At 34.1% G+C, this 14,347-nt stretch overlaps 1 protein-coding gene across 2 annotated transcripts in view; it reads left to right on the forward strand.

Annotated features, from left to right (window-relative positions):
- Positions 1–14,347, forward strand: part of LOC111050641 (probable G-protein coupled receptor No18) — a 251,319-nt gene that overhangs the window by 92,598 nt on the left and 144,374 nt on the right. The window lies entirely within an intron of this gene.

Raw genomic sequence — 14,347 nt, forward strand, 5'->3', positions numbered from 1 at the left:
GTGAATCGCAATATAGCAATTTCTATTGAGTCCAACTTGGCCGCATGATGCATGATTGTGACACGTGGCACGTGGCACGTGGCCTACGTTTGATTATTTGACCGCCAGTGATTTGCCTCGCCACAAAAAATACAAAATGTGTCACTGGCTGGTAGATACATATTGTAACGCGATCCTAGGAAATAACATCCACATGAAAATACTGATACAATTATTCACAGTGTCATTGTGGAAGGAGCGGAATCATTAACACTTCATCAAATTGTAATTTTTTTCAATCAATTGTAGGCTAATTGAATTAATAGTAATTATAATTTTCATTCAAGGATAAAAGTGACCACCACAGTAGATCGCTCACCACAATATATTATGACTATTGTTGAGCAGCTCGAATCAATGATAATTGTGAAAGTTGAGAACTTACCATATTATACTATTCATTCAACCATATTTTCAACCATTATAATGTGGCCATAAACGATTTGCAATACTGCAAAATCAATATGGTATGGCGTAAAGAGGATGTAGAATTGATTCTTCAATATTCATCAGTTTCATACTTTTGATATTAATGTTGATTACAAAAAAATATAACTTGTCACATTTCCGATAATTGTAATGTTCTAAAGTGATGGAAATATGTGAGACTACAGAGCCTAAATATGGGGTTGTATTCCAGTTCAGAGATGAGTCTTCAATGTCATCGCAAAATTTTGTGAAGGAAAAATAATTGTGAAAAGACTTGATGGATGACGAGGCCTATATCAATCATCAAAAATATCGTTGTTTACTCACATGGCTATTTGCAGAATTTGCGAAAATCATAATTACAGCTTGACGATACATCACTCAAAATCAAAGTCCTTTTTCCTTTGGTGGAATTTAACTTGTAGCCCAAATTCAAAGTAACTTGATAGTCTATCTCATCAACTCAAGGCAATCATGAGCAATCATGGACAATAACGGGCAATTATGTGAATCAAGGACCACAGGAATGTAACAGAAAGATGAATAGTCTACCTAATAATTTTGATAGGTGTTGTTTGGCCTTGGAAGCTACACAGAATAATTAATTAATATTTCCAAATTTACTTTGGAAAAGGAGTTTCATGTAGGCAGTAAATCTTTCAATAGGTCTTTTAAATATCTATAGAATATGACGTTATTAATTTTAGAATTCATTATACAATTTCAATCATTATTCTTTATTCCAAACTCTGATGTTATTCACATTGATGTTACTGTAATGCACATTCCGGCTCCAGCCAATAGGGTCGGTTTCCGAGCTCTGAATCTATAAAATAATTAATTCTGATGAGTATTTTAATTTGAGTTTATATATCGCTGGCCCACCAGAAAAGTGACACAACTAAAAAAAAACTAAATTTTTCAGGAGGGCCAGAGTAAAGTTTTCCTTTTTTTCAACATCCTGTAAATCTTTTCATTCTGATCCAAATTTGATCCCGAATACACCAATGTCTGCATAACTTCCTCAAGAATGACAACAAAGAATTTATAGGAAGATATTTTTATAATTACACACCCCATCATGAAAAATATGATCAAATTTTGAGTTGTGACATTTTTCTTGTAGTCTACACAATACACCTCTCAAAATAGTTCATGCAGCGATGTGGATTATCTCAAGTTAAAACGGCATAAATTGAAATGTTATGTACCAGTAATAGATCCTTACAATATTAAAAGGATGGTGATCTAGTGATTTCGTAGGAGTGCAACAAAAAGGACTGTAAAAATTATACAATATTTTTACTAACCAAATTTGAGGAAATGTTCCCTGAAGTTTTCTCTCAAGAGTCTATAAATTTAATTATAATTATTAGGAACATGGAGTTACTTATCAAAATTACAAACTAAAATCGCTTATTTAAATGAATGTCTATAAAAAGAAATGGATAACTGTTAGTAATAAATAGTTATTATCTTGGATTTCTCATTCTATTTCAGACCATTTTTCTTTATTATTTAGAAAGAGAAAAAATATGTTCAAGGGAAAAATTAGTTTCAGGGTAAAGAAGAGTACAATGGAAAAAATTGATAGAGTAATAATAAATTTGAGTAATTAATAAATTTCAATCTCCTTACAATAAAATACTAGAAGTAGGAACTTCTCAGTCTTAAGAACACAGAGTTGTCACTACTAAACATAATAGAACTGGATTATTGCATCATAAATATTTCATTGTATCATAGAATATGAATGGTATCTAGATCTCATTTCAATCGTATCAAATCGGAATAAATCTTGTGGAGATAAAATGCATAGTCGATCAGCATTGGGATTCTTATTGCTGTTGTTTGGAAGTACTGCTTGTCTCTCCAACTCACTGAGTGCCGAATAAGTAATTTAAAGTAGTTTTGAATCATCCTCCATAAATTTGTTACTACACTTTTGTGTGAGTCTGCACTTTTGTGTACAACTTGGAAGCAATGTTTTGTCGGAATCGTTTTTTTGACTTTGAAGATGAGACATAATACGTCTCACCGCTGTTAGGTTGGCGTTTTGATACTTCTTTCGCCCAAGCTTGTTCGTTCAAACATTTTTTTCCATACTTTTTTAAGGGTTTTGCAGTTTCAGAATAGTGTTTTTTTGGGTGTCATGCAGAACATAAGGTCTATATTCTGTGTGATAGGGAAAATCACTGCTGTCAATATTTTTTCTGCAGTAATCAAGTTGTCTGGCACTGTATATTCCGCCTCATCACTTGTTTGGACATTGTTCCCAGTCAGGACAAGCTGTAACATGAGTCTTCCACGTGACATCATTTTTGAAATTATGGAATTTTCCAAAAATGGAAATTAAAAACAGATTGTTAAAATCCTCTAGTTTATCTCTAGTCATTTTGACAAACCATTATTGATTGAGTTATTCCTATAGATGGAGCATCAACATACAGCAATTGTATAGTCACTTTCATTTATAGTACATTTTACAAACTATTATTATAGGTACTCATAATTATAGTACTATTCTACCATGTAAAATCCTAATTCATGAAGTGAAGATGATTATTACTATTGTCAGTTATTGTACATTGTAATAATAGTGTACATTATTAACTAATCGTAGCAAACTTAGGTACACCTGAAGCCAATATTCTTGGTCAATTTTTGCAACAAGACAAGCTAGTTGTAAAAAAGTATAAGCGTTATCAATAACGTAACTTTTAGAATTGATCTAAGTTTAAGTGTAGGCTATTCTATTGATGATAGAATGTAAAATAAATTATGATTGAGACATAATAATAATAATATCGTGTGACCTGGCTGGCTCAGGTCTGGTGTCAGAGTTTTCAGGTCGCAACTGATCAATTTCAGGGCCTCTGACATGACCTAACGACCGCTTTTCAGGCAGCCGGGACCGACGACCTAACGTGTCCATCCGAAACACGGGAGTGGCCCGAGATAAATATCTTGCCCAGGCCGGGATTTGAACCCAGGCCTCTGTATCATAAAGCCAGCATCTGATCCACACGACTACGGCCATTGTTGCAATTCAAGATGAGAAGCGCGTGAATATCAAAACTTACACTATTCCAAACAAGAAAAACGTCACAACTAGTAATGTGACAGTATTCCAGAAGCATTTCGCACTCACCCCTGGTGTCCGCCAGCACTGTGTTGAGTTGTGTCAGTAGTGTTCATGAGCTATCACATGCGATTCTTGTAGGAGGCATAGTGACACATCGCTCATTCTAGTGATTTTCAGTGTAACTACATTTTTTTTAACACTCTTTTTATGTTGCAAGATATGACTAAACCAGTCCAATTTGTGGAATGAAACGAAAATTGTGTTTTTTCGAGTTGTGTCACTTTACTTGCGGGCCAGCGATTATAAGCATTTTTAGTTGAGTTCTGAATGCATTTCACTCCTTGAAAGACAAGAATTTTCTTAAGCAAACAGTATTGTATTCAATGATTTGTAATATCATTTGTGTAAGGGAATTTGTTATGTAAATGTTGTCATTGAATAATACTTGATTCGATTTGATAAATTCTGAAATTGAGGAGTTTAGGACATGAATAAGCCCTCGGATCTGAATCGTCATTCTGAGTCACTGATTTATCTTCGAAACTCCAGGAGCAATAAACAAGAGGGAAAAGTACAGTATTTTGTTCTGTAATGTTGGCTTTGAAAGATAGCTCATAGAAGCGTGCTGATAGATAGCAATGGTTGCATTACAATGGCAAGCACAGTTTACGTTTTCGTTTTCTGTGTTATTCATTTATTACTAGCAGGTAACCCATGCTCCGCAAGGAGCTAATTAGAGACTTGACCTAATGAATCTTGAACAATTTAAAATAGGCCTATAACTTAAACTCCGCACTCGGAAACCTGTTATAAATACATTCAACTGATTCACCTACAAGTAAATTTTCAGTATATATGATTGTATCTGATTCTCTAATTTCTTAGTACATCTACATAAAAAATCCCTACTTCGTTTGTAACTTATTATTCTACTTACTCATGTACCTGGCAGTAATGCAAAATAGTTAAGATCTAGTTATCACAGTGATAGGAGTTACAGGTTGTTAACACCTGTTATGATAAAATATTGACAATAGTATTAGAAAGTTCATAATTGGAAAGTTTTGCCAAGACTTTTTGAACTATAAAGTTGAAATTTGAAAAGTTTCGCCAAGGCCGGGAAATAGATGTCGTAGAATTATATAGGGACGTGGAAAACATACGAGTATATACAACACCATTCTTTTCAAGCAGAGCTGGACACTTTATGAGATCCACAAGTCATTGAAGCGGAAATAGGTTGAAGTTGTGAAGTGTGGATACAAGTGGTATAGCCGAATGGTTTGATTTTTATGATCAAGAGTGGATAAGTTAGTGTGTCATCTTATGAGAAACTTACTGGGATTTGTTCACTGGTTGTGAATCCAGTGACTGAGAGTGTAACTGCTATGTAGGTATACAGTACTATACGACAGATTACGAGTACTAAAGCTTTTTTATGGTGGAATTTATGATCCACAAGGAAAGGAAACAATAAACCGAGGAAAAGGGCACATCGAATACTGGGAATGGAATTGGAGTATGAGTGACATTGCATAGTGGAGTTTAAAATGAATACCATTACGATAGAGAATGATAAAACTAGAGCATTACCTTCATCTCCCAGTCTGACTCATTGCTTCATCATATATATAATATAATATCGTGTGACCTGGCTGGCTCAGGTCTGGTGTCAGAGTTTCCAGGTCGCAACTGATCAATTTCAGGACCTCTGACATGACCTAACGACTGATTTTCAGGCAGCCCAATTTTCAACTTGGTGCTTCCCAATGAACGATGTCAGAACATTCTTACACTTGATTTTCTCTATTTGTGTCGATAAGTAACTTATCGATCATAACTGTTATGATTTCCAATTGATATTGTTCAATGAATTCATGTTTCTTCGGCAAGTAATATATTAAAACACTTCCAGTATTCCGCTCTATTTAACAGTTGATCACACGACTAAGTTAGCAATAAAGAATTCTCTCTATGACGGAACGGTTTTCCGAGAAAATTTGATATCTTGCACTTTATTGTGGAGCGGAGACGTAACCCATACGTTGCTATGAGGGTAAGTAATTCCGAAAGCAGTACTCTGTATGAGATAGCGTCTTTCGAGCTGTCGTGTCTTGGAGCCTAGAGCTGTTGTCGGATGGGAATGACAGACAGTGCGCGGTTCAACATTCATTACTGATTTCTAAACGATAAATCCACATACACAGACTAATGTATTGCCGCTCATCTATTCATTCTCTCCTAGTCCTCTTCGATCTGTTCATTCATTTCATTTCATCTCTAGAACTCCTTTCCATCATCTCTCTCTTACCTTCTCTTTTCAACATAGGCCTATGCCCTCTCTCGCCAACCCTGTCAATTCCTTCTTGCAGCTTAAGCTCATAGATCCGCCTTGTCGTATTCGCTTGCTAATAATTCGTCGCCGCCACCGTTTGTGGACAGTATTTACTTGTTAAGCTCGCTTATTGGATCTTTGCTCGCAGTATACGGGTCTCAATGAGAATTAATGCCGTTATCTGGACATACACGGCTATTTCCAGTTTGTGGAAAGCTGAAATTCATAACTTTGTTAAATGATCCCGAATGCTACAATATAGATCTGCATTAAATGGATAAATATTTAATTTTGAAATCAATCTTATGAAAATACATGTTTTAAATATTCCACAGCGTTGTATAATGATTGATGATTTCGATCGAAATTATTTATTTATTTATGTAGCGAATGACAGATACACAACACATTCATATGAAGCTTATGAGTCTCAAATGCCTACATATACACTGCAAATTTCCAATTTCTTTGAGATGCTGTGTAGTTTTTGGCCAAGAGAACATAATTTCAGGTCAATCCTCATCAGGCTATTCTTCTATGATGTGTACAGACTTGAGCGCCATGAATTCGTGCATTCTGCTTATCATCACCTAATTATATATCTGTACAAATACAGATATAATAAGCATAGCATCAGCTAATGAAAAGTGGAATGAGCGTGTTTGTGGTGCTTATGTCTTTAAATACCTCAAGATTGTGTGGATTGCATTTTCAACTGAATTTCTGATCAGGTAATCCATGTTGTCATGAATTGTTTTAACAATCCATAGATCAGACAAAAATGTAGCTACTTCTTGATTCAATAGGATCTGAAAAGAAAAACTGGATTGCTGAAAGGTCAAGAAATATATGTTAAAATAATTATTCATATGTGGAGTTAATTGTGAAAACTAAGGTAGAAAAGTAGAAAACAATTAGGAAAGAGAGTCTTAAGATTTTTCGCAACACAAAAGCTCTCTTGATTAGAAAAAGTCAAAGCTCTTTTCTTTCGATACCGATAACGCCTTGAATTTTGTGAGCGGCCAATTTCTCATTGTCGTTGGACTTTTGAAAAAGCACATAGATTCTTTATATGATCGATGTGAGCCGCGAACGTATTGATCAATGTGGATCAAATGGCTCACGTTTGATGATCAATGTGTCTGGCTCACGTTTCCGTTTCTGAGCTTCCTTGATTCATTACTACTTGTCCGGTTTTGTCGGTATCTGCTATATGCTATTCTTCTTCAATCGGTAAATTTTTGAAAATCACCAGAACATCATGTGGAACATTCACAATAGAATTTCCTGAATTTGATCGTTAATATGTTGTGCCTTTCACCAGTACAGTTTATTCATGCAATAGTTTGAAGATTGTAAGTATCAGGTCCCTATGAACAGAAATACGAAAACTGGAATTTTTAACTAGAACAAATAACTTGAAATTGCAAAACTTGTTTTATTATCAATGATTGACAATTAAATCTATGTCATATTATGTCATTCACAGAATCAGGAATGCTTTGAAAGTTGCTCTTTATCCTTATAATCCACTGATGTCTTAAAAACAGCTGCTGGTACGAGAGACAGCCATTCAATAAAGCAACGAGCTAGAAATAATAATTAAAGTCGAAATGTCAATTCTCTGTCCAAACCATTCCATTCTATCAAGAAAGAAGCCCATGATATCCAAGCACAGTTTGTTCTTATCCTTACTATGTGAAGATAATTCTGATTCAATCAACGCCTGTACTAGGATGCGACGATACTATACATTGCTGCGAGAGCTAAACGAATTACTGGGATGATACTACTATCATACGCCAAAATAGTAGCCCAATGAGAAAGAGAGAGAAAGAGAAAGAGGAAGAGAGAGAGAGATATTGATTTATTGATTTTATGCCTCTGTTAGGGCGGAGCAAGGACTCCAGGTCCTCTCTGCCACACAACCCCTTACATAAAAAATGACTTTGTAACAAATTGATAAATATAAAATAAAATCCTTACTCAAAAACATAATTACAATTTGAAAAAAAAATCAATTTCAATCAACTAGAAACTATCTTTGAATCTCACCTAAAACTTATAGAAAAATAAAATCAACATTTCAAAACTATAAGAAATGAAGCTCTTACTAAGTTGCCATCCACTCAAACTCGCACACAACAAATCACCTTAAAGACAAAGATTTTACAAAGTATAATAATAATTATCATTCAACAATATAATATAAATATCGGTACCAGCAAAAATTAGTGATGAGGAGCAAAATTCATGTAAACTGGTTCAATGTAAATAGATAAATGAAAATAAAGCTCAAACCGACCTTAGCCTAATCCACACCACCAGCTCACAGTAAATTCAATGCTGCGACTCCAAACAGAGCTCGACTGCAAATTAATACTCTACAGTCTACACCGTTGAGGCAACAGATTCCAGATTCGGGAAGTTGATACATGAAATACTGTGATTTGTTATACATAGATGTTCTATAATTTTGAATAACCAATAGTTGAGAGCCCTACTCATTTTATGCTTATTACACTACGATCTCCAATAAGAAAAATTATTCTCAGCTAAATATCCTGAAGATTTTAAAATTTAATATGTCATGAAGCAGCATCAGAATGTGATACTCACTTATATGTTTGGGCTCACTCCCTTGGTATGGTTCAAAGTGAAAGGGAGAGAGTATTTGTGTGTGTGTGTGTGTGTGTGTGTGTGTGTGTGTGTGTGTGTGTGTGTGTGTGTGTGTGTGTGAGAGAGAGAGAGAGAGTGAGAGGGAGTGAGAAAGATCTCTCAAGGGCCTTGCTGTTCTCAACCTTCTGAGAGGATCGTCTCAGTTTTATCAAAGTTTTGCTGTACAGCCAAAAGGCTCACAATTATTACCATAACTCTTACAGGGACTGCATTGTATTCATTTATACATCCCGAAGAAGCTTTTCATAATCGGTTAACCAAAAATGTGTCATTGCATTTCTCTGTTCCTCTCTCTCTCCTCTCTTCGCCCACATCACTTTTATTGTGAAGTGTAAACAGAAGTCATTTATTCATCTATCTATCTATCTACCTATCTATCCCTCTTTCCCTCTTCTTGTACTTCTCCACTTCAACTTGAAACCGTAATTACTCGAGATATCCATTGAGACCATTGTGATGAAAATGTTTTTCCAGAGTAAATACCGTCCCAGAGTACTTGTCCCATAAAGTTCTTCACTATCGCCAGACTCTAGCAGATCAACTCTGTTGCTGAGTTTATGATTTATTTATACTAGTTTTTATATTTGAGTGAATATTCTTTTTTATTACAATAATTTACACACATAATAATAGACTATTGATAAAAATGAATCAAATTTAACTGAAGGCTATTATTTTTAAAATAAAATTTTCCAATAAAATTATAGGATAATGTACGGGGGAAGTTTGAAATGTTGTAATCAAGACTCGATAGAAATTACTAAATGAGTGAAAACAAGGAGTACTTACGAGATACAGTATTCAAGATATCGTTTAAGGAATAAATGATGTTTTTAAGTATAATAATAGAAGTTATGAAGAAGAATGCTGGGGGAAAAGTCAATATCCTCATCGAGTTGTCAGATGCGTTCCGCTTCATGATTTTGAATAATGGACTCACCTTCTCCATTCAATCAAAATTCTTTCGAGGCCTATCACTCAAATTTGGAGTGTTGGTGGTTGAGAGTCCCCAATTCATTCCATCGATGACAGAAAATCACAGAATGCCTCTTTTGTCAATCGATAACATGTCAAATAGAACAAAGATCTGCCGCTTCAGAATCAAACAATAATGCGCTTTAAAGCAATTCAATTTCTTTTATAAGAGACGCAATGAAGACAGCTGTCAAGTTTCTGTATCCAACCGGAAAATTAATTTCCAAATCTGTCCCTTGCAAATACAAAGAAAACATAGGTCTGATTATTCAATCTATTGAGACTTTTGGAATGAAGTTGGATTTGCAGCAAGACTTGAAGAGGATTTTTTTTTGACTGAGGAGGGGGCCTAGAAGACTCACGTTTTAAAACCTCCAGCTCACTAGAAAACCTCATCACGTCAACGTACACTAGAAAGTAGAAACCATTGTGTCTTAGTTGCTGTTTTTGTGATGTACAAAGCCACTTCAAATGATGCCTGGAGTTTCCCTTGCTCAACCATCTAGGAAATAATGACTTGCTTCAACACCACTTTAAAGGCATTAACTGAGAATGAAGCCCTGTTGTTCTCCTTCTCTCCATACTTTTGCTATCGATTCCTTGCACAAATATTTTCTTTGCCTTTTCCACAGCACATATCCCGAGATTCATAAGCTAGCACACATTTTTGTTCCCATTTCCAAAAGCTTCAAAGTCTCAGTGGGAAAAAAACATTTAACGGCTTGGACTTTCCTTATGGTTTTCACTGTGCTCATCTGAATGTGGATTAGTTCTCTGATTACTTCCCATACTTTCGTGAATGCTACGTTAATATTCAATTTTTTTTTTCAAAATTAATATTCTAAAAAATGCTATTTTCATTTATATTTTCCTATGTATTTCCTATATTATCTTCCAAGCAACGATGAAGTATTGGGAAGTAAATATTATGTAACGCTTACTAGCATTAATCCAAAAAGATTCAATTTATCTCCACAAACCTCGGAGTAGCATTGAAAGAGGCTCCAATACCTCTCAAGATAAGTGTTCGAAATAGAAAGATCTCAACCAAGTTTTCTCCGTCTTAAACAATGACTACTTTTATCCTTGTTCATCGAAATTCAGAAAATCTCAGAACTAGAATGGAAATTGTGTGAAGAATAGAGTGTAAAATCAGAATAATGGAAGAGAATATTAAATGAAGAGTTTATTGAATCTAAATCTGCGTACAGACTTGAGCACCACGAACACGCGCATTCCACTCTACATCAGCTGATTAGCAAAAAAAGTGAGGTACAGATATAATAAGCGTAGCATGAGCTGATGAATAGTGAAAGGCGCGTGTTTGTGGCGCTCACGTCTGTACGCTTCTAAAAAGGTCTCATTATATTAAAAAATCACTCAGTAAGGGATGAAGTACTGTGATGTTTCTGGCTCATTATCAATCTAACAATGTGATGAAACTGAATCATGAATTTCAGAGATATTATTATTGCTTTAAAAATGAGAAAATATACTTTAGACTATCGTAATAAGATATTCATTGCAATTTCAATTTTAATATTTTGAATTCACATTTATCTTATTCAGTAAAGTTGAGTATTCGCAATCAATATTTCAATGTCAGCTCTAGGTCAGACGAGAGCGTTAGTAGAAAACACTTCAGTCAGTAGTGGTTTGTCATATGAGCACTCTCTTCCATTCACTTTGTTCGGTAAACTATCGCATGAATACCAGCACTGGAAAACAGTGTGAAGAGGATATGTGATACGTTAAGGGTTTGTGCGTGATCTGCTTGTTATTGTTGGTTGGGTTCACGTTTTTCCTAATCTGATAAATATGGTTTTTGGTGTATTTGTGGCAAACTTTTGAGATGCATTTGAGGAAAACATCGTTTTGCGTTTGACTACATCGAATTAAAATGTTCAAGAGTATAAGATGACAACCGCATTGGAGCCTTCCAATATTCAGGACCTTGGAATATTTAATATGCTAATGAGAATAGCATTACATAAAAATCAGAAGTAGAGCGAATAGAATACTATATTCATGAGTCCTGATGGAGGAAAATGGAACGAATTTGATAAGTTTTGATGATACATTCTTAATAACCACACGTGACAAATTGGTGAACATACAAATAACGGTTTATTCAACTTCCATTCCACTCCAGCATTTATTATGATAGTAATAATATTACTCATTAAAAAGCTGGATACATATCTTCCTCATTTAAGCAGTAATTGATTAGTGAAATTAGGATTAATGAAATCCTAGTAGTTTCTCAAATGTGATTACTTAGGTCAATCGTACGTGTTTATTTGAAACAGTCAAAATAATTAATTGAATCAACTGAGTTGTGAGATCATTTACACTAATTATATCCTCTAGCGAACCACCAGGAATTGAACGAGTAAAAAATTCGACATTTTCAGCGAGATTCTGGAGTACAGATTGATGAGCGTTTGTGAGTAAATATAATGACGCAACCACACTGTGTCAACCTCAAAGGCTTCATTGCCACAAGTTAACTGTGGTTATTTCCGGGCTACAATTGCGGAAGCACTTTATGAGGAGTTGGACACGATCACTCTATCTGACCACAGTCATCAGTGGAAAATGAAATGTCAGTTGGAGAAAAAGTTTTGTACTAACACTGGAATTCAGAAAACGTGTAATGGACAAAGTTTTCTACTAAAATAAATCATCGAGTTTTTGAAATTGCGAAGTTCATAAGTACTTTTCTTGATTTTCATTGCTCTTGAATCTTCATATTCATGCAATCAGGAAGCATGGAGGATCCACACTCATTAGTTCAAACATATATCTTATCAGCTCGTATTGTACGAATTTTAATGTTTTCATGTTTGTTGAACAAGAATAAAAAGAATGTATTATAACGCTGCACAGTACATCGTACTGTAGAACCCCAGATAGTATCACTTGTACTGATATTCAACTATTAAAATACAATATTTAATTCCGTTTTCCCCACCTCTTGAATATTGTAAAGACGTGCTTCTGATATTTGCAAGAGCAGTTGCTAAAATCCCTAATTTGCGAATAAATTCACAAATAATTAAGGCCGTCCGGCTCGCAAAATTGCTGGGTACAAACCGCAGCTTTAGCTCAGTGGTAGATACATGAATTTTCCAAATATAATTAATCACCACAGGGTTCAATGACTGGTGATTAATAATTCTTACCGCTGCTTCTATGAAGTTCTTGAAGAATACCAATGAGGAAATCAAAAGAATAGTTGATGACTGATTATCAGTAACCATGTACACAATAGAGAATAATAAAGACCAACTATGGTTTTTTCTAGTTGATCCTTAAAACGCTTGTTATGAATACAGGTATTCACCAATTTATTCTTCCGAAATTCCTTAGAACTTACAACGCCAGTTCTTGAAGCTCTCTTTTCCAAAAATTGATAGTTTCAGGAAACATGATATAACTGGACCTTATTAATATAATTATCAATATATTTTTTCTGGCAAACTAATGTGACTATCATCAAAGGATGATAAGTACTGAATGTTCTTAACAAGATCAATATTAATTGATTTAATAATTTTATATGCTGCAGACGAATATTTCTTGGTACCAAGACAGCTCAAACTGTATATCACGAGATGAGTTAGGATAAAATAAACTTCTATGATTTTGTATGCTGACATAAAACACAAATATATTCCCATAAAACAATATATAAATAAAATATTCTATATCTATAATTTCCAATATATATAAACTCTTCAACAGTTAAACAATTATCACAAGGTTTAATAGCATTCACAATAGTGAGCTTTAAAATTTATAAATATATATTATGTTCAATACTGATGCGTGGACTTCAAGTCAATTCATAATTCCACCATTTAAAACCTGTTTGGTCTATAGATTTGATATGACTTACTTTGATCAATTAGCAAAATAATAATTGTCAAATTAATATTCAAAATATAAGATCTCAGGGTTTTATAATGAGTTCGTGCCATGCATGGAAGTAAGCTTCCTACATAGATCAAATAAATTCATAAAACGTTCTTACAAACTATGTGATAGCACTCAACACGTTGCGAATTTTCCTTGTCTTAAGTTAATTTGTATATATTGCGCTTTGATTTATTCCCCAACTATGAACAGAAAGGCCTTATAACGAGCTCGTTTGATCTACCACTCACATTAATGATGTTCTTGACGGTCTTGTAGATTGAATCATTTATTTCCAATAAAGTATGCTGGGCTCGCGCGTGGTCTCGATTTCTTATAGATTACTTTCCGTATTAAAATGTATTTATGGGAATTGATTACAATTAAGAACTCTTCAACAACACTGAGTTCACAGATAATTTAATTTAACTTTAATCACAAATATTTCACATTTAAAAGAGGGATAGGCTTGATAATTTAAAAATTTGAAGGAAGAAAGAACCCTAAACTCCATGTGCATCCTCTCAGAACGAGATCACAAGCCAGAAGAAAGTGGTTTTCAGAAAAATTTTATCTCTTCCTTGAACGATTTGTAAGCTTCTTTTTGATTGGCTTTTAATTTAGTAAACTCAATACAATTGGTTGCTTCAGAATCAGGGCTTCTTCAACTTTATAATAGAAAAAATAACTAAAAGTTTTTATATAAATATATGGAGTGATTGTCTTAAACTATTTTGATAAATAAATCGCGATATACGATGTTAACAAACAATATACATTTAGTTTTTTATATGAGTTTTGTATACTCTTGATTTTCGTGCTTTTTTAGATTGTAATAAATATTTATACAGCAATAATAATTGTCCGTATTTCTATACATAAACCTT

Source organism: Nilaparvata lugens, chromosome 1, assembly GCF_014356525.2.
Source record: "Nilaparvata lugens isolate BPH chromosome 1, ASM1435652v1, whole genome shotgun sequence".
NCBI classification, from domain to species: Eukaryota; Metazoa; Arthropoda; class Insecta; order Hemiptera; family Delphacidae; genus Nilaparvata; species Nilaparvata lugens.